Genomic DNA, 22,123 nt, shown 5'->3' on the forward strand with positions numbered 1-22,123 from the left:
AGAGGTGTGTGGGGGACACTGGTGACAGAGGTGTGCTCGAAGGGGTGGGGGGAATGGAAGCAGAAGTGTGCTGGGGCTGGGGGCAGGTGTGATTGAGGATGGGGATGGAAAGAGGAGCATGCTAAGGAAGGGGGTCTGGAGGTGTAGATATGCTGGGGAGGAGGAACTGGAAGCAGAAATGTGCTTGGTGGGGGATTGGAAACAGAGGTGTGCTTGGTGGGAACTGGAGACAGAGAAGTGGTGGGGTACAGAAGTTTAAAGGGGTCATTGGAAGTGTGGGGGGGGGGGGTACAGGAGGTTTGGCGGGATCATAGGAAATCATTGGAGATGGAGGTGTACTGGGGAGGGGCGGGGGAAAGTGAAGGCAGAGGAGTGCTGGGTTAAAGGCATTGGAGGCTGTGGTGTGGCAGGGGAAATTGGAGACAAAAGTGGCATTGGAGGTAGGCGATGCTCCGAGGGGCACTGAAGTGCTGGAGGAACATTGGTGATAGAGGAGTGCTGTGGGGTACAAAAGTCTGGTGGGGGCATTGAGGCATAGGCATGCTAGGGGGCATCTGTGAATGGGAGAGTGTGTGACGAGACCCAAGATTTTCTCCACCATTCCTCGATAATGGTACACACAGAAGAAGCAAAAAAAGGTTCTCGTAGAGAACTTTTTCACAGCAGCTTTACAAAAGACCCAAAGCTATTAAAGTGTTATTAAACACACAACAGTAAAAGCAGTCTGTATATGCAGTAAATCATGCTCGTTATACTCCTTGTGCAACCTAAGGGGTTAATACTTTGCATTGTGTGAAAAGTGTGTTTGATCCAGTCTTCTCTGATCTCCCCTTCTACGTCCCTTTTTTTTTGTGGGAGGGTAACATGTGATCAACACAGGACCAATCAGTACTGTCCAGACCGAGGGTTGGGGGTCATGCAGCCTCACAGGACAGTCAGAGGAGAATGAAAGCTCCTCCTACAAGCTTTAACCAGTGCTTGGCTGGACACTGATAGAAGTCACAAGGTTGCTATATACTGCTGATGAAAAAAGGTATTTAGCAGTTTATATTTTACTAAAATATGTACTGTGAAAAGGCCAGATACAGTGAATGCAGGGTCCTGGTTTAGTAACACTTTAACCCCACAGAGGAAATTCAGAGACAAGAAGAGGATGTGGGATCCCTGCACAGAAGATCTAGCTGATTGGGATGTCCTTCACCACTGGTAAGTTATCGCACTAAAGCTGGCGATACAGCAAGAACCAGATGAATTTCGGCCCATATGCGGACACTGTAGTCATACAGAAGTCGATCTGCCAGTCGACTTCTGTGCAACCGTCCTGTTGGATGTTCCCCACTCGATCATTGAAGCAGATTATAGTCTGCAGCGCTGATCAGTGTATTCTGATAGTGGGGAAGTCTCCTCACTGTCAGAATGCAAAGGCTCATCGGGAGGACTCCCCTATCCACCTTGAGCCTGGATTCACACTATAGCCAACACAGACATCGCATGTTATGCGCACCCGCATTGCTGTGCCGATCACAAGCGATGTCTGTGCAATGCGAGTTCAGCCATACAGTTTGCGTCGCTGAACTTGCATTGGATTCGTACAAAAAAAACAAGGTACGGGTCTTTTTTTTTTCCCCGCACTGGAATCAGATCGCATGGGTGTTCTCATCTATGCGATCTGATTCCTGTCCGAATCCACAGTTTGCACTGCTATCTGTGAACCGATCGTTGGGGTGTCATTAACATTGTATTGACACCCGCAGCGCTTCGCAGAGGGCAGTGTGAACTGCCTGTGGGAAAGATGCGATGCGGGAAACGAAACTGGAATTGTGCTGGTTCCTGCATCACTATAGTGTGAACCTAGGCTGAATGTGTAGATGGGAGAAATCGGGTCAGGTTTTTCATAGAACTCGCAAAAAAACGTCAGCTTTATCAATATGCCCCTCCCCTAATTAAAGTTAATTTACTTATAGTGGCCAGCTGGACACACAGCAAAAAGTGTCCCTGTTTTTTTTTTTTTTTCTTATATTGGCAACTATGCTATACACGGTGCAACTCATAGCACACTCAAGATTAGAAGCAGCAAGTGCAGGAAAATCTGAAGATTTCTGTGCCCTGCCCATGTAACACCAGAATGAGATTAAACTGTAAATACAGAAACAGCTTCCAGATATTCAGCACTTTCTGGTCACTTTCACGTTATAATTTTCTATACAGAAACACAGTATGTTCTAGCAGCTTATGCATCCAACTACTGCAAGTTTGTAATAATGTATTATTCAGTTATTAACCACATAATTTAAATGCTTGGATAAATATACTGATTATAACACAGCCATGCTTACTGTGTACTGACTGTAAACAGAACCACTGCTGAATGCCAGTTTTCCCATTACTAGGATACAAGCTGTAAGGTCACAACTAGTAAGCGCAGCCAATTTATAATGGCATCAAAGCATATTATTATTATACAGTATTCTACAGCGCCAAGAGTTTGCACAGCGCTTTACAACATGAGTCAGACAGTACAGTTAAAATACAATTCAATACAGGAGGAATCAGAGGGCCCTGCTCGTTAGAGCTTACAATCTAGGCATAGTTTCAAAGCATCTTTCTTTAACTACTTCCGGAGCGCCCACCATCGTTATACGTCGGCTGTTTGAAGAGGATTATTGTTGTTATGGCAGCAGCTAGCTACCATAGCCCTGGCATCCTCCTCTTCAGTGAGCGGTCCAGTTTAAGATAAAAGTGGTCTCTGCGGCGGATTCACCGCGAGATCACTTTTATCAGTGGTTGGGGGGGCCCCCCTCCCGCCGCGCTCCGGTGCCCTCCACTGCTTACCGGAGCCATCGGCAGAGGCAAACGGATCTTCACCCTTGCTGGGCATGGAGACGACTGAGGGGAAAATGGCTCCCACCCGTCTCCATAACAATGCAGGGCGGAGGCGACATCAAAACTTCACTTCCGCCCACAGCTCTTAAAGGGCCATTTTTTATTTATTTATTTATTTTATTGCATTTTAGTGTGAATATGAGATCTGAGGTCTTTTTGACCCCAGATCTCATATTTAAGAGGTCCTGTCAAGCTTTTTTTCTATTACAAGGGATGTTTACATTCATTGTAATAGGAATAAAAGTGACAATTTAAAAAAAAAAAACTGTAAAAAATAAAAAGGTAAAATAAATAAGAAAAAAAAAATTTAACACGCCCCTTCCCACCGAGCTGGCATGCAGAAGCGAACGCATACGTGAGTAGCGCAGGCATATGAAAACAGTGTTCAAACCACACATGTGAGGTATCGCCGCGATCGATAGAGTGGGAGCAATAATTCTAGCCCTAGACCTCCTCTGTAACTCAAAACATGCAACCTGTACAATTTTTTAAACGTCGCCTATGGAGATTTTTAAGGGTAAAAGTTTGTCGCCATTCCACGAGCGGGCGCAATTTTGAAGCGTGACATGTTGGGTATCAATTTACTTGGGGTAACATTATCTTTCACAAAATAAAATAAAAAAATTGGGCTAACTTTACTGTTGTCTTATTTTTTAATTGAAAAAAGTGTATTTTTTCCAAAAAAAGTGTAAGACTGCTGCACAAACACGGTGTGATAGAAAGTATTGCAACGGCCACCATTTTATTCTCTAGGGTGTTAGAGAAAAAATTTATAATGTTTGGGGGTTCTAAGTAAAAAAACTGTTTTTAACTTGTAAACAACAAATCTCAGAAAGAGGCCTGGTCCTTAAGTGGTTAAATACTATAGAAATCTGAAAATACTAGAGCAATGAAAAGACTGTCATTAGCAGGTAATACAATCAGATTGCAGCTGATGTTTTTCTACAGCAAGCAGCGGACTGACTGCATTGACTGAAAACCACAATACTATTTGGTGAATGAAAATCCACAGCTGGAAAGAAGCTTTTCTATTATGCATAACAAAACTCAAAACAAAATCAACACTTCTACCAATTTTGATGACGTACACATACCACTTCCTGACATTGCACACGTTTGAAACAACATCCAGATCCCTCCATCGTCAACTGTTTCCTCTGCATTACCAATTGTATTCATTGTGCATGGATTTGCTGCATATTTCACTTATATTGAAGCCTAATATTTAGAAGTTTGAATTGTCTCCAGAATAAGGCAGCCCATAGATGACTCAAATTTTTTTTCCTTCCACCTTAGGTGTCAGTGTCAATGGGGGAACGCCTCCTGCAGTGCTATTGTGTTCTACCAGGCATGGGGCATGGGGAGCCTACCCAGGCCAGCAGAACACAGTTACTGCTAGCAGCCATAGCCACCAGCAGTAATCCAATGTAAAAAATGTGACAGGCTTGTTTGTGCCCAAGTCAATGTATGGATCAACTTGGGTACAATAAGCCTGCCCACATATGGATCGAATCTTGGCCAGTTCCTGCTGAACCGGTCAAATTTCAATTAGGATGACCGGCTTAAAATGACTGATAAGTAAATGAGTAAATATTACGGACCCAAAAGAGTACCTGCCTTGGTAAGAGCAATACCATTAAAGAATAGGTTGCCCTAACAGTTCATAATCTTGATGTGTTCCTGCTGTACAATATACTCAGCAGGGTGGAAAAAATTATTTAAAAAAAAAAAAAAGATTTTTTTGATTTTTAATCAAATTTATTTTAATGAAATGCTTTTGGAGTAAAAATCTATCTAGTTGGACAGTTTTCTATTTAAGATACATTAATAATTTAGTTAATTTAGTATGGAGCATGAGGCTGGATATTCTGCAATATTTTAATTTTTGGTAAACTCATTCAACGAATCCAAGCTCTGCAAGCTGAGATAACATGCGCTGGCAATGTTATTGTTTTAATTAAATGAAAGAATTTGAGTAGTTCTGCAACTATCTGTGATTAACCTAAAATCAGTTTGGATATGGCTGTTTTACTAGCCTGACAGCTTATTATTCTAACTAGGAAACCTTAATTTTGCAAATATTAAGGATCCATACTACCAGCAAGAATGAGTCCTTACATTTAAAGAGCACCTGTCATTTCAGATCCATCATGGCAGCGTCTGTTAGCGGGCATCCACTCACCTGCTGCTGCCACGTCCCTCACCTTGTTGTGTCACTGCCCATCACCAGCCATCCCATTAAAGTGAATTGGACTGTTGGTGGGTGAACAGCGGGTCAGAGGAGGAGCCGCTGTGGGACAGAGATGACAGTTGCTTTTAAAAATTATGTGTAGCGCTGACAAATTTTCAATCAGGCGCTTATTTGTAAATGTAGTGGATTATCTGTTCTGTACATAGTTCAGAGTTAATCTTTGGCTAAATTAGCCTCTGTTCCAGCATTGGCTGTGTTGCATGCAGTTCCACACTGTTGTCTGTGGGTGTCATTGTCACCATAGGTCAGTGTTGGAAAAGCAACAAGCTGAAGTATTGAGTGCTTTTCTTTCTCAGAGGTAACTCGGCAGAGGTGGTCCACTGCTATGCATCCTGGGAGAGAGTACTTAAGGGGCAGATGCCATTTTTCTTTCTTTTTCACCTGCTGGCCCTCCTGGCCTAAAAGGTATGTGACGAGGAGGTCTACCTCGTGGCCCTCCAGGCTGGAGGGCTGCGATGCTGTAGCCGTGCAAGTAGGCCCAGAAGCCTGTCTGGGGCTTACTGCTGCGGGGATGGTCTTGTGCTGTCTGTCCTGCGGGAAGAAGCCGGACAATTGAGAAGACCCAGGGGAGGACCCATCTTGGAGAGGACCGTGCGGAATGCTGGTGTCTCAAGAGGGGCCTGGTGACTCAACTGGAGGATGCATCTTAACCTAATCTACCGCACAAGTACTGCCGGGTCGGCTTAAAGGTTCTGGTACTGTGTTGCTGTTCATATTAATCTACTACGTCCTGTGGCAGAGGATCGTACATTTATATTGCTCTTTTCAAGTCTGTGGCAGAGACTTTCTTTTTGTTTGTGCTACACTCCGGCTGCTAGGTCAGTAAGAGAGACCTATCGGGGCGGGCAAAGATTTAATCCTGGACTGAAGGTATATTCGTCCCTGAGAGTTCAAATTCCTCAGTGTCCTGAAGAAAAGGTATTTGAGCTTTCCTGCAACTCTCCTTCTACCTCTTTCCTGCTACTTCTTCCAGTTATTTCCTATTAAAGCATTGGAAAAGTACTAAAGTGACTGGTGCCTACATTGTCAGATACAAAGCTCAACATGGACTCTAAGTTCTGGTATTGGTGAAACTACGGGTAAAGAGGTGACGGTAACAGCCCAATATAAATCAGCAGCTCCTTCGGGGGTTAGTGCTACATATGATTTAAATCAAGTTGATTTAAACCAAACCTTTTTACTAGCAATTTAAGTTGTGCTTTAAATTGACTTGATTTAAATCAAATCCACCTGGTACTTGTATTAAAAAGTATCCCATTTTCTTTGTGCTGCTTCTTTTGTGAGAAATACCTGGTGTACCTGCCAGTCCCCCTGCTTTCCTATCAAAAAAACTGACCACACTAGGCATGACAGCGCAGCGTAGTCAGTTTTCTGGTTGTTCTGGGAACTCTGTGCGCTCTCCTTCCTCAGCTCTCACAGCTCCTTATGTAGCTGAGAACAGAGGGAATATAATCACTTATTAAAAAAAAAAAGGAGGGGAAAAAAAGTTTTTTTATGTCTATACACAAATGTTTTGCCTTTCATTTCCATTTTAAACAGAATGGGTTGGTTTTTTTTTTAGACTGCTTAGTAGGCACCATAATGTGCTTGATCATACTTATGTTGCAAGAAATATAGCCCTGCTGGTGACCCTGGAACATGCATTTTTCCCTAAGCAAATAGCTTCCTAAAAGTAGGCGTTCCACTAGCTTGGACGTGTTCCCTACCCCCTCCCCCCCCCAAAAAAAAATAAAAACCTCAAGCCTAGCTGTAGGTCACCAATACAGCTTTGTGTAATGGAATGGAGGATATACCGTACTTATTTCTCTACATCCCAGAAAGTCAAAATATTTTAGCAGGATCCAGCTTTGTCAGAGGGTCGTTATCTTTACGCCGATCTTTATGCACAGTTGCGGCACCTACCCATTATTCAATGCTAAGATCTGATATTTTGCTAACCACAACTGGGTTACTTGCAAGTTTTTAAACCTTCCAGAAAATCAAGGGAACTTTGTAAACAGGCATTTTAAACTCCAATACCTGTTACAGGTGTTCTTATTTTAGAGACTATGCCGTGTGCTAGTGTCATTCTGACAGACAAAGGCCTGATACTTTGAGGTAGTGTGTCAGATATTGCCAATGGGTATCCCCCTCTTACACACACACACACACACACATTTCTACTGGGCAATCACAATGAGAGGCAGCCTCACTGGTCAATAGGAATGCACAAGAAGAGGCAGGCAAGATCTGAGGCTAGCAGGAAATACAAAATTCAGCATTGGTAAAAAGGCTTAAAAGCTGCTTGCACCTTTATGTATCTGTATTTTATACCTGCAACAGTATGGATTTGTTTTCCCCAAACAAAATTTCATTAAAAAAAAATAAAAGCCCAAATTTAGCCAACTTAAAAAAAAAATAGGTAAAAGTGTTACTTTATACATAAAAATATATATATTTTTTAATCAATGTAAAGCTAGAATTCTTCAGAATTCACGGGAAAGTCATTTTCGTGTTGCAGGCAAAAAATATCTGTTACATAAAATCTGAGTCATGAGAAATTTGCAAAATGTTAAATATAGTACTCAAACTTGATGTATTAGACTTCAATTATATTCAAAAACTTGTAAATAATAGGCATTATTAAGAAGGAACCAAATGTGTGGCAGTTAATTCTGAAGAGCATTGTGGATGACCTAATAGCACTTTAGTTACGTTTACCCGCCCTGCACACAAAATCGAAAGAAATGAATGATATCGGCAGGAAAAATCTGTATAATACTGGCAGGGAAATTCAACTACATTTGGAATTAATATCTGTACTAGTCAATAACACCAGAAAGAACTAGTCTTCAGGCTCTGCCAACACTGCAAGTAGTTTTGCCCCAATAGGTGTAAGTGAAACAATGTAGAGTGTAACTAAATGAACCTCTTGGCTCTCCAGCTTCTCTCTCAGGTTACATTCACGCACATGTAAATCACATCTAAAGTGAACCTGTGGCCAAGCTCCGGACATTCAAGTGTGTACATATTCTTAAAGCAGTAAATTAACTTGAAAACAGACCAACACTTCTGTAGTTGTAGATACTGTGGGGAAATGCATCCACAAAGGTCATAAACCAAGTCACAGAAGATGGTCAGAGTGGGTTTATCAGCCCTGTATCCTCTCCCAAAGCACCTGTATTGTGTTTAAATTAGAATGCCGAAAGGCTACTAAGTCACTGCTGGAATTGGGGGAATGGTGGACATGGTGAGTTGAGCTAATGAGAAACCAACTGTAGCAGGGTTCAGTTTTTGTGTTGAAACTTTAAAGATGAAATTTTACATTGCCTTCAGCTATAGTATTCAGCCAGGGCAAAAAGGTTCACTTTAAAGCGCCCAATAATGCATATAAATACATTTAACAAAACAATAAAAGATGAGAATGTAATCTTATACTAACTTAGTTCGCTGCCCTGATTGCTCACCAGAGCAAGTAAAAAAAAAGCCCTGTGTAAATGCCACGTTGGTCTTGGTCATAGAATACATTGGGCTAAAGTACCTCCCCACCATTCAGAGTTAAAGGGACAAAACCGTGACACATCATCTGATGGCGGGACTGTGTAAATGCTGAGATTTTCTTTTTGTGATAAGGTGTTAAAGATGATCTATTCTATCAATTTTTTTTTTTTACTGTTCTGTCGCTTATGTGCATGTAATGCTTTGTCCCATGTTGCTAGGTGCTAGCGAACCTTTGCAATGAGGCCCAAACTGCACTCCCTCCCTTCTGCTACAGCTGATTTAACAACATCTAGAAAGTAGACACCTACTTCAACAGCAGCTTGTCTTGGCAGGCCGGCACATTTCTCCCACCCCCTGCATTCCTCTTACCATTGCTTCTCTCAGGAAAATGCTTAGTGCCAAGTAAGGATGAGCTCGGGCGTGTTCGCACAGCCCATGTGCAGAGCCCGCCAGGAAGTCGGCGCGGCGCTGCGCTAATCACAGGCAGTGAGACATTTTCCCGATGTGCGGCTGCAGAGATCGGGAAATGTCTTACTGCATGTGATTAGGGCAGCGCAGTGAGACTTCCTGGTGGGCTCTGCACGAGGGCTGTGCGAACACGCCCGAGCTCATCCTTAGTGCCAAGATAAGCTTCCCTTATAAAGCAGCCATCTCCTTCCTAGCTGTTGTCCGAACAGCTGTGGCAGAAGGGGTGGTGTGCAGTTCAGAGTTCATAGCTATGGTTAGAAAGCACCTAGCAATATGCGACAAAGTACTACATGTACTTTATGTCATAAAGAAAGTATTACGCTAGATCTTCTTCGGTAAGACAGGATGAAAGCATGACAGGTGTGGGACTGGGTAGGGTATGGAGTAAACCTGTTACATAGACAGTATGGTTGAAAGGACTGATGACTTGGCTTAATACACAGTGGGCTTGATTAACTAAAACTGGAGAGTTAAAATCTGGTCATGGTTGGTAGCCAATGTGGTTCTAACCTCAACTCTCCAGTAAATTAATCCCAGTGGGCCTTAATAAAGCATGTGCATTGCAGCACACATAGAGAAAAGTGTCTGTAGCATCATACAGACTTTAATGCTGCAGCATCCATTCCTGTGAATAGTTCTCCAACACAGAAGACAGACAACAGGTTCTCTGTCACAATAGATATGAAATAATAAGTAAAGGGTACATTGAGCAGCCAGAAATGTTCAATACAAGCTTATATGAGTAAATTAAGACAAAATTAAGTCTTTTCAGACTCTTTAAACTGCATGTAAGTAGCGTGCAGAAAGAAAAGCTTTCAGACTTTTTCTATACATGTACATTTTTTATCCTTAAGCAACAAGGGTGTTCTTAATACACACTGATTTCTTAGACGCTGGTAGCAATTATATTAGGAGGTGTTCCACATAAAAAAAGTATTATTAGGTCTTGCAGATTTATTCTATGGATGCTTTTTTAAGTTAATTGCATTTAAATTTAAAGAGAAGAAGGCGTACACATTGTGATAAAAAAAAAAAAAACACAAATGTTCCAATTTTAGATTTAAAGGCAGCAGTAATTTCAAACTCGATCAAGCCATAAAACCTCAGTAAAATAAAAAGGCACTGCTGGGTTACAGAATTTATTCAAATAAAAATAAAGACAATTCATTAGTACAATAAAATGTATTGATTCCTCCCTCATATACCATTACTAAAGCCCTACCTAATTGTTGTCAAATTGTTGTTTTTTTTATTCAACCCATAATGGACAGTGAAAGGGACAACCTTGGTATGGACATCATAGGCATTAACTGCAAGGACTTTCACAAAAAGATCCATAGAACGATAAAAAGGTGGTACAAGATGTACAAAGGTTTCTGATAGCATGGAGAACTATGTATTTGATCTTAGGGCAAAAGCTATAGCCATGCATGCAATAAGAGCCCCAGTGCACAAAGCACTGTCTTATCTAGCTGCATAATGAGCATAAAGTGAATAATCGGGATGGAACTAATGGGAATAGTTTAGAAACTGCAGTGGAAGTCTAATTTAAAGTATATGTAAACCCAATGACTAAAATCTCATATAAGCATTTGCGTTATTTCAGGAGGAGTCATATTCAAATCTGCAGCTGTTATTAAAATAATCTCTGTTGCTCCTGCTATTAAAGGGTTTTTAAAAGCTCAAGGTTTTTTTTTTTACCTGATCTGTGTGTTCTAGCGGAGGGGGGGGGGGGGGGGGGGAATGTGGGGATTTGTCACCCACTGTCTGAACAAAAGGAAAAAAAAAAAAGTACATGTATACCCAGCTTTAGTAGGGTCCTTGTTCAGGCACATCCTGTCTTACAATGTGTGTTGTCAACCTGTAGCATGTATTTTATTAAAAAATAAATGGCAATTTTTTATGATACATCGTGCTTTCGCAAACTAATTCTAATTTAAATACAAAAGGCCTTTTGGGGATAGAAAAAGGTGGTAGGATATCTAATGGCCTGCACTAAGGCATTAAATAAAGGCTATGAGAATGATGATGGCTAGAAACAATAGAAATTGTAATAAAATGGAAATCAAATTGTAATAAAATGGAAATCAAACATTGAAACATGCTGCCTTACCACTACTACACTACTGTTGGTTACAGTGCTAAACTAAAAGTGATACATTGTACTCACTTTGCATAACAAATCTCATAGACAATTCAACCTTGATATAAAAAGGGGAACAAACTTGGAATGTGACACACTTTCACTAATGGATTTTATTAAACACACAGAAAAGAGGAACATAACAGTTAATCAAATCACAAACTTGCAGGCCATAGTTACAGCTCAAATGCACTAAAAAGTCAAAGGAGGATTATATTATTCTACAGACCCCAACACACAAAAGCTTCACAAGAAAGGATTATGATTTAATTTGCAGTATTACATACATTACTATTAATTAGTTTCTTTCATCTACCTAAATTAAACATGCAGATGTTCTGCCAGCCAAATTAGATACAATATTTGTTTTTAAATGGATACAAAATGTATTTAGGACTCCTATATCTAGGTATCCACAACAACAAATTACAAAGCCTGAGAAATCATTAAAATAATGGTGAGGAATACAATAATAATAAAACAGATTTATAAATAAAATGTATTACATTTTTTTTTTAAAATGGCTTCAGTATTTCCAGAGTCACTGAACCACACCAAGTATGCAGATAAGGACTTTTTTTGTGATCTTCCAAGCCTGCATATTTGTTCCACATCAGAAGTGCTGAACCAAGGGGTCAGAGTAAGCCCTGGTTCACGCTGATGTGATTTTGTATGCATTCCAGAATGCATTGAATCGCATGACAAGTGAAATAACACGACTTTCTATGGTGACCGTTCACATATATGCAATCCAAATGCAATGAGTTTTTTCCATCTCCATAGAGCCTAATGGAAACTGCATAGAAAAAAACAGCGATTCCAGTGCAATTTCTAACAAGCTATAGTGTCTTTCTGAGCCAACTTCCAGAGAGATTGGCAGCTGTATCCAAATCGCACTGGAATCGCACCTGAACCGCATAAAGTTGCACTGGACATTTTCCTTGAAAACACACTAAAAACCTCAGTCAAATCGCGCTGCATAAGACCCATTTCAATCAGTGTATGGCCATCCCTGTTTGACAGAAATCAGAATCTCGATCAACTTCTGTCAAAGGGACATGCAGGAAAACTTTTGTTAATCAGTGGCTGCAGCAGCTGATCAGTTTATAAAATGTCCCAGCGGAAAGGTTTCATTCCACTGGCTGAAAAAAAAAAAAAAAGAGGGTCTATGGCCAGCTTAGCAGGCAAGAAACTTGAATTCAGAAGTTAGTTGGCAATGGCAGCCCCCTGTTTGAGAAGTTTACTTTACTCATGAGAAGTTTACTTTGTGATGAGTCAATACAGCATAAATGAACCTGGAAAAAAAACCCCACTTAAGCAATATACAGGGCTGAACCAATATCTCGTGATATCATAGGCAGAGTATAACACCTGTGTTCAGAGCACACGTATTTGTGAAGTCTCATGTATTCATGAAAGGCAGCACACAAAACAACTTCCTGTTACACCAATCACTTAGTGGATCTGACTCGAGATAGGGTCTCCTTAAATTGTTGCCAGTCTTCTTCACCTGATCCCAGTGAGCTACTTGATCTCTTGTATCTTTTCGCTACCATCCTTGTTTCTACTCAGAATCTCCCCATCCTTATATTACACTGTTGCACTAAGCATCAAATTCATTTATGTCCAGTTTCATACCCTTGATGGTGAGTTATTTTTTGTGTACCTTGCTCACTCCATCTGTATACATAATGCAAGCAACTGGTTTTACGCCAAACTGTTTGGTGTGCTGACTTTCATTTATACATTATATAGGATGTTAGGGGTTTCAGCACCCACAAATTTGACATTTATGTGTTTTTAATGTATATAAAAGTGTGAATCTGCCAGTCCAGTTCAAATGATTAGTTTGGGCGTTTAAAACTTGGACATGACAGAACGCTTGATTTATACACATTGCCGGAAGTTTGGTACCTTTAGCTTAAATTTACAAGGATCTGTCAGTGCATTGTGGTCTATAGGTCCAGCCTACCATGAGATGTATTATGTGGATTTTGGTATCTCAATATCCAACTCAATTCAGACAAACTCCTGGGTGGTGGATTACCACAAATGTCTATGGACATGGTTTAAAATGCACAGACCTTAGTCTGTTATGTCCATACAAAGTAGAATGTGAGCATACAGTGCATTGCTATGCAGAGTCTATCAACTGTGCTCATCAATCTTGGACTGGTAAAAAAAAAAAAAAAAAAAAACTCACACCAGAATTGCAACACTCACATCATCAAAAAACAAATGTAAAGAGACACTCCTTCCTTTATTCAGTAAAGAAAAGCAAACATTCAAGGCTTTAGTGTTGCTTAACTGCTTGTTTGTTGATGAAAATATGATGAACTTTGTGTGGGCGGGGAAGCTTGCCAGGCTTGCCAAGTCAACCTTACATTTACCCTTTGACCGTGTAGGCCTGTCCCTTTCAATTTTTTTGATTACTGGGCTGCTGTCCTTGTAACAGTCCGCTGGTGGTTTGCGTAACCTAGAAAAAGCAGCTGTGACACTCGAGGCTGCCCTGTTGGGCTCCTATGCGGAACTTAGTAATTTGCCCTTTTGGGGTCACCTGTCTAACCCTGCGATTACCATTCTGATGAAAACAACCCTTTTGGTTTGGAGGCAGGCCAGGGCCTAAGCTTATGATGCATATTCCCTGTATACCCCCCTGTGGGGCAATCCCAACCTTTCCCATTTTCATACTATCCCGAATCCAGCTCCATGGGCCAGGCAAGGAATCACACTGCTCAAACATATTATGCCACGGGGCTCCTTGTTACCTTTTCATGCGCTCCAAGATACTTACTGCCTGTCTAACACTAGGTTTTTTTAGGTTCCTGCAGCTTCGTTACGAGGCCTCGACTCAGTTGCCTCACCCTATTACTCTGACATTTGACCCGTTAGAAATGCTATTACCTATGCTGGCTTGCCTAAACCATTGTCGGCATTCTATTCTCAATCGTCATCACTGATTCTAGCTAGGGTGACTACCCTGTACTACAAATGGCTTGCTGACATTCCCACTTTGACAGATGATGATTGGAAAGACTGCTTGCTTCAGTTTTTGAAGACCATGATTTCCTCCAGGGGGACGGTTTTTACAACTGAAATTCCTTCACTGAGTGCATCCAGAAAGTATTCACAACGCTCAACTTTTCCCAGATTTTGGTATGTTACAGCCTTATTTAAAAATGCATTAAATTCATTAATTTTCCTCAAAATTCTACAAAACAATACCCCATAATGACAATGTAAAATATGTTTTTAGAAATCTTTGCAAATTTATTAAAAAAAATTAAAAAATTACATTTACATAAGTATTCACAGCCTTTTCCCTGACACTCAAAATTGAGCTCAGGCACATCCTGTTTTCATGGATCATCCTTGAGATGTTTCTACAACTTGGAGTCCACCTGTGGTAAATTCAGTTGATTGGACATGATTTGGAAAGACACACACCTGTCTATATAAGGGTCCCACAGTTAACAGTGCATGTCAGAGCACAAACCAAGCCATGAAGTCCAAGGAATTGTCTGTAGACTGCTGAGACAGGATTGTATTGAGGCACAGATCTGGGAAAGGGTACAGACAAATGTCTGCAGCATTGAAGATCCCAATGACGACAGTGGCCTCCATCATCTGTAAATGGAAGAAGTTTGGAGCCACCAGGACGCTTCCTAGAGCAAGCCACCTGGCCAAACTGAGCGATCGGGAGAGAAGCACCTTAATCAGGGAGGTGACAAAGAACCTGATGGTCACTCTGACCGAGCTTCAGCGTTTCTCTGTGGAGAGAGGAGAACCTTCCAGAAAAACAACCATCTCTGCAGCACTCCACCAATCAGGCCTGTATGGTAGAGTAACCAGACGGACCAGACCAAGTCTCTCCTCAGTAAAAGGCACGTGAGAGCCCGTCTGGAGTTTGCCAAAAGGCACCTGAAGGTCTCTCTGACCATGAGAAACAAAATTTTCTGGTCTGATTAAAGAAAGATTGAACTCTTTGGCCTGAATGGCAAGTATCATGTCTGGAGGAAACCAGACACCGCTCATCAGCTGGCCAATACCATCCCTAAAGTGAAGCATGGTGGTGGCGGCAACATGCCGTGGGGATGTTTTTCAGCAGCAAGAACTGGGAGACTAGTCAGGCTTGAGGAAAAGATGAATACAGCAATGTACAGAGACATCCTTGATAAAAACCTGCTCCAGAGCATTCTGAACTGCAGACAGGGCGAAGGTTCATCTTCCAACAGGACAACGACTCTGAGCACACAGCCAAGATAACAAAGGAGTGGCTATGGGGGATAACTCTGCGAATGTCCTTGAGTGGCCCAGCAAGATCCCAGACTTGAACCCGATAGAACATCTCTAGAGAGATCTGAAAATGGCTGTGCACAGACGCTCCCCATCCAACATGATGGAGCTTGAGAGGTCCTGCAAAAAAGAATGGGAGAAACTGCCCAAACACAGGTGTGCCAAGCTTGTAGCACCATACTCAAAAAGACTTGAGGCTGTAATTGGTGCCAAAGGTGCTTCAACAAAGTATTGAGCAAAGGCTGTGCATACTTATGTACATATGATTTTTTTTTTTTTTTTTTTTTTAAATAAAGTTACTTTTAAGTTGCAAAGATTTGAAGACAGAGGCATGAAGGGAATTGTAGTTTCGCAACAGCTGGAGGCCCACAGATTGAGCACCCATACGGTAGGTGATAACTGCCAGGTGAACAGTGGTCTGCATCCAATCAGATGCAGCCACTGTTCAAGTATTCTGACAGCTGCTGGAGCTGGCTGTCAGAGTTCAATTGCCAGCACTGCAGATTCAAAAATCCATGCTCTATAGTAGGGAAGTAAAAATGTAATTTTTTTCCTTCAGCCTTTTTCATCCAATATAATCACCTGTGTAATCCTAGGCTAAAAACAACTGTTAAAGACTATGAATGAACAAGGTGACAGTCTAATAGTCTGAGCTTCTGTTACAGGTTTGCTTTATTTTATATATACACTGACATAGCAATAGGTTATACACGCATTATGATAAAGATACAATGACACATCAAATGGTACATTCTTGCTTTCTTCTATAACTTTGTAGCTAACATTTTGCCATTTGTATTAGAACACAATCTTAAACCTACAATTCAGAACAAATTCTACTTTATTTTAAAAAGTGCTCAATTATATTTAGCAAAGAAACTATACAGCAAAAAAAAAACAACAACAAAAAAAACACATCATTAATGCCCACACAAAGTGCACATGCCAAGCTGACACTTCAGTTGTCGCTGTACTCAAATCTTGCTGCCTAGCAACTGATGCAACTTCCCGTTACTCAAGCATTCAAACAGCGGGTTTATTAATTCCTGGCTATATTACCGAGTCTAATGATTATGTGGTGGCCATGATAAAAACTCAGGATTAATAGTGCATGCCTCAAATATGTAGGAAGGTGTAGGATAAAAGCAAATTCTCTTATAAGAAAATAAATATTGAGCATTGCCCATTTTTTCATGGCTATTTGGTGTTCATATAGAGCGATAGAGTAAAAGAGAATAAAGGCAATGTTTGTGATCATAAAATTATAATGCCAGGGACATGAGCAATCACAATAATAATATATGGCACCAGTTTCTAAATATATGATGCAAAACAGGTACAAAAGATGAACAAATGCAGCTATGAACATTAAAATCCAGGGTGGAAGTGGCCATCAAGGTTCCACAATTACTAGCTATTATACAAGTTTGAAACGAGCTGTAGGCGCTCTGAGGTCATCTGCCAATCTGTGTTTTACCATATAAGAAAGTCCCTTTAGTGCTTTATGAAAATGACACTTGTCTAAATCTTGTACAATTACATCATGTTTCAAATATAAATATGCAGCACATTTTTAAAACGGTCTCCACACCTTTGTTGAGTTTTACGCTTTGGTTGATGTAAAGGGTCAAGCCCAGCAGAGCAGTTTGTTATGGTCCTATGGTTTGGCATAACAGAATTACTGGAACAGGTGGTGAGTATACACAGCTATGGATTTGTTTTGTTAAAAGGGGGGGGTTATGGTTGGGGTCAGTATTAGGACTGTTCAGGCGTTACTATTACTGTAGTTGTAGACCAGTATACTTAATGCAGCCACCACTATGTAATCATTTGCAATGCACAATGAACAAAATACAGAATGTGGCTGAATGCTATAACCTGTGACAGGCTAGTGATCGCTGCCAAAGCAATTGGATGCTGTGACTTTCAGATGCAAGGCTCCATGAAAAAAATATACCCTTGATAGTAGGGTTGCACTGATACCAGTATCGGTACTCGTGACCATTTGCACGGGTATCGGTACTCATGCAAATTCACCGATACTTAAAACGCATACCCGAGCTATTTCAGCTGTCAGTGGAATTTCCCCGCTAACAGCTGAAACGTAAAGAAAAGAATTCTGACAATTATTGGTTGTTAAGGAGCGGGGCCATCACGTCCTTAACAATCAATGACATTTCATTTTCCTCTCCCCGCCGCCTCCTCCTAAGCTCTGATACACTCAACAACCTGGATTGGAACTGTTGAGTACCCACATTAGCTTTGTAAAAAAAAAAACACTGGTGCACTTTTGCTGTGCTTTTCCAGGGTAACAACAGTGCATGAAAACTATTCCCCTTTTGGCGCAGTTCACACTGCCATGACTTGTCAGACCCCAAGTTGTGTGACATGTGAAATTCCATGTTAGTCAATGAGAGCGGTCTTATTTAGCACTACTGAAGTCACGCTGATTTTAGAGAAGGTTCCTGTACTACTTCAAGGTGACGTCTATCTGACTTGTGCCCATAGACTTTAATGGAAGTCGCCTCTAAGTCGGATCCTCATCTATATTTATGTGATTTCGATCCGAAATTAAAGGAAGATTACCCAGGCATTCCTTGTGGTGTAGCCCCACCCTTGTTTCAAAATTGCATTAAAGTAGTACTCAAGTTGTATCAAGTCACCAACAAATCTCCAGAAAGTTGCGACTTTCATGTCGTAGTAGCATGAACCAAGCTTTAAATCCTATGTAAACAGTTCTGACTGCAGGTGCACTGCACTTTCAAAAGTCCTGCATGCTGCATTTTTGGTGCAGTTTTTCAAAAGCACACCAAAAAGCCATCTTCCATTGTATGTCAATGGGAACGCATAAAAAGTGCATCAGTGTGAAAGGCCCCTAACCGCTTCAATACTGGACACTTTCACCCTCTTCCTGCCCAGGCTAATTTTCAACTGTCAGTGTTGCACAGTCATAAACACTGTACGCAAATTAAAGCGGAGTTCCAGCCACAAACATTTATTTTTTTTTTAAAGTCAGCAGCTACAAACGCTGTAGCTGCTGACTTTTAAAAAGGACACTTACTTGTCAAGGGAGCCCACGATGTCGCCCACCCCCCCAAAGGCTGATCCGTCCATTAAATAAGGAGCAGGTGCCGCCATCCTAACTAAGGGAAACCGTCAGTGGAGCCTTGCAGCTTCACAGCCGGTTTCCTACTGTGCATGTGCGAATCACACAGCACTTTGTGAATGGCCAGCTTGTCTTCTGGGATACACACAGGTCCCAGAAGACAGTGGGGGGGGGGGTTCTCGCCGCACAAGAAGACATGACGTCCTGCGCTGTGGCCTGGCTGGAACAAAAGTACACTTAGTACTTCTAAAAAAGGTACTTTAGGAAAAAAAATGTAAATATCCAAAAACGAGGGGTGGTTGTTAGTTTCAGATCACCTTTCAAAAGTGGGTGGAACTCCGCTTTGAATTATCGTTTTCTGTCTTTTCAGACAGATGGCGCTTTCTTTTTGTGGTATTTAATCATCACTGGGTTTTTTTTTTTTTTTTTTTTGCTAAACAGGAAAAAAGACTGAAAATTCTGAAAAAAGAAAAGTACACAGCTGATCACATGCTAAAGGACCGCTATGATCGGTCCTTTACCCTGATCTATGATCAGCTGTGACCAAAAAAGGGTGCATGCACGTGGGAGGACATCCATGGACCTTCTCCCAGATTTGGAGAGCTGCGTTGTAGCTGTCCTATAGCATAGTGGGAACAAGTTAAGCTGCACAAAAGTGCATTAAAAGCACATCAGTGTGAAAAGCCCCTAAAGCAGGGATAAATATGATCAACGACTGACCAACTGCAACCACAGACATTAAAATATCTGAACTTGCCAGGATTGCGCAATGACTGGAATGTCTATGGTGTACCAAAGACCTCAGCAGTGATTTCTGGAAAGGTCAAAAAATGGATTGACATAAATATTAAACAGTGATTATTTTACCATCAGAGTCACTGGGAAAGTGGACACTGTGAAACAGCTTTTAATTCCCAGTAGCTTCCTATACCAGGAGCCTGTATGAGTGGGTAAAAAAAGCACCATACATTATAATTACATGGAAAAAATGCAGACTGAGTTTTTACAGCTACTCTGTATGACACATTTCATTTTTTAGCCAACTCTACCCACTTTACCCATTACCCATTTCTAACATGCACGCTCAAAAGATATGCCTTCGGTGAGGTGGAAGATCTTTAAGATAAATTTCAGAAAAGATCAATGTAACATTTTATAAAAATTTTGGTGAGCAACCCAAAAAGGAATTTCTGGTATACTGCAAACAACCGTAATTAAAAACGGTAGAGCACAGGATACAGAGAGCATCACAAAAGAGAATTAGGAGCGGAGTGCATTTCTGGCAGATCAACTGGTATTTTTTTTAATCTGCATGGTCTTTAAATGAATAAAATACATGAAATGCACACGTACTACAGACACATACTGCACTTTTTTTTTGTTCTCTGACATTCACTTTAAAGCCACCAAGCAGGGAAAACATGGCTACAGGTACTAAGGGAGATCAGCAACAGGATTTACAGAGTCTAAAAATGGCTCTCCCCCTCTGCTTTAACTAAATGCTCTGTAAGAAACATTGCGCTTTAGACAGATCTAGAATTATGATAAATTGCTTAATTCTATGCACAGAAAATTTGGCATTCATACAAATGTGAACTACTGTAAACATGCCTAGCACAAGATATAAACACAAATGTTGGTTTAAAATAGAATGGTATAGTTGAGAATTACAATGTATACCTCGTCTCCTCTCAGGAGACCACCAGTGTTCAGTATAGGGGAATTGTTTTTTTTTGTTTCCGGTACAAAAGCTTAAAACCTCACATGTATTTGGAATGATTTTCTAATCATTTCTAGGACATCATGAGACTGTGAAAAGCAATATAGTCCATTTCAATTAAGAACATCAATTAGAAAATTGCTGCAGTACATTTGGCAAACAGATTTCCTAACAATAAATGTAATAGGAGGAAATGAAAATCTGAAATTTTACAGACATAAAAGAGCGAGTGATGCTTTTAGCCAAATGATATAAATGATATAAGTGAGTAATACTGAATATCACGCTGTAGAATCTGACCTTACCTAACAGAATGGAACTGCTGTGATGTGTAGCCCACTATAGGAACAATTACGTAGGTAAAGTGTATATGGGCCAGTTTGTAAACTCTACACACAACACATGTAAACTAAGAAAAGGGTGCTTTGTTCCACTTTGAAAAATGTCAAAGTTTAAGGTGGATTCTGTGGAAAGGTAACTGCAAACTTTAGTAATCCTCTTCCTCTCTGCAGTTCCCTTTTTCTTACTGCAACTCGAAAATAGACATATCACAAGGAAATATGAGTTTAATTAACATAGTTTACAGTACAAAAGTACCAAAGATACTACTTTGCAATGCATGCATTGTTCAAGCTGACCTTCAGCTAGGGTTTAAAGAATAATGCCACCTTTTGCAAAAAATAAATACATAAATCCTTAAATGCAATCCTACTGCAAAAAGCAGAAATGTGCAAATATTATTTTTGTTTGATTTAAAGCATATCTTCACTGCATCTGAGCACCACAAACCAAAAACAATTTTAATTCATCTTTAACCAAGGGGACAGACGCCTCCCACCCTTTAAGGGGTTTCAGATGCCGGGGGTTAGGTTTATGATCATGTGACCGCCGTGACTGGCGGTCACATGATCGTAAAAGCTCCCCATCACAAGTAGTGATTGAGAGCTTTCCATTAGCCGCTGGTAACTGTGCTAGGAGTGCGCGTTCTTGGCCCATCTGTGTCTGCAAATTGGTCCGCAAATATGAAGTCTCTCTGCGCCAAGGCCCACCTGCTAAGAGCCTGCATATTTCATACTGTCGGTGCCTAGGGGTTAATATTCAAAGCAAACTCCCCAAACTATCTATATCTCCATGCTTTATTTTGTTGAGAAACAACCCCTAGCATTTCTGGTCATGTACAGCTTGTCTAAGGGCAGATGATTCATGTAGCATTTACTTCTTGGAATCCATCTGCCCTTAGCTCAGGCATGCATGCAGGAGAGTACGCTTAGCTGAAAAAAATGGTCATGCTCTCCTCCGCTCCTGAAGACTCCTGGGATGCAGGACCTCATTTGCCTAGGCAAGAAACCAGGCAGTAACTAAAGTTTAGTAACTAAAGAAATGTAAAAAAAAAAAAAGTTTAAAACAATTAAATATGATATACTTCTCTCTCTATTTACTAATGCTAGCAGAATGACGATTAAACATAGTCAATGTTGATTGGGAGAGTGAAGTTCCACTTTAAGCTGGCAAAGCTTTGCAACCGTGATCAATAGATGGTGGGGGCAATACCCTGGATGTTGCAAGCTGTTCTTCTAGCTCAGGTTCATAGTAGGTACAAACCTTCAGCTACAAAGCTGGAGATAGAATTACCGGACTACGAGTATAGTGATGTCACCACACTTGTGCTCCAATGAGAACTATAGTCCCTCTGCTGTCAAGACAGATGGGAATGCTAGTAGTTTTTCATTCCCAACTCCTTGTAAATGAATGATGCAGCAGTGTGGGCAGAATCAT

General features: G+C 40.9%; 1 protein-coding gene across 6 annotated transcripts in view; it reads right to left on the reverse strand.

Moving 5' to 3' along the window:
- CBLB (Cbl proto-oncogene B) overlaps nucleotides 1–22,123 on the reverse strand; it is a 333,732-nt gene that overhangs the window by 223,271 nt on the left and 88,338 nt on the right. The gene's annotated exons all lie outside the window — the stretch shown is intronic.

The sequence above is a fragment of the Aquarana catesbeiana genome, linkage group LG02 (genome assembly GCF_042186555.1).
Source record: "Aquarana catesbeiana isolate 2022-GZ linkage group LG02, ASM4218655v1, whole genome shotgun sequence".
In the NCBI taxonomy this organism is placed as follows: domain Eukaryota; kingdom Metazoa; phylum Chordata; class Amphibia; order Anura; family Ranidae; genus Aquarana; species Aquarana catesbeiana.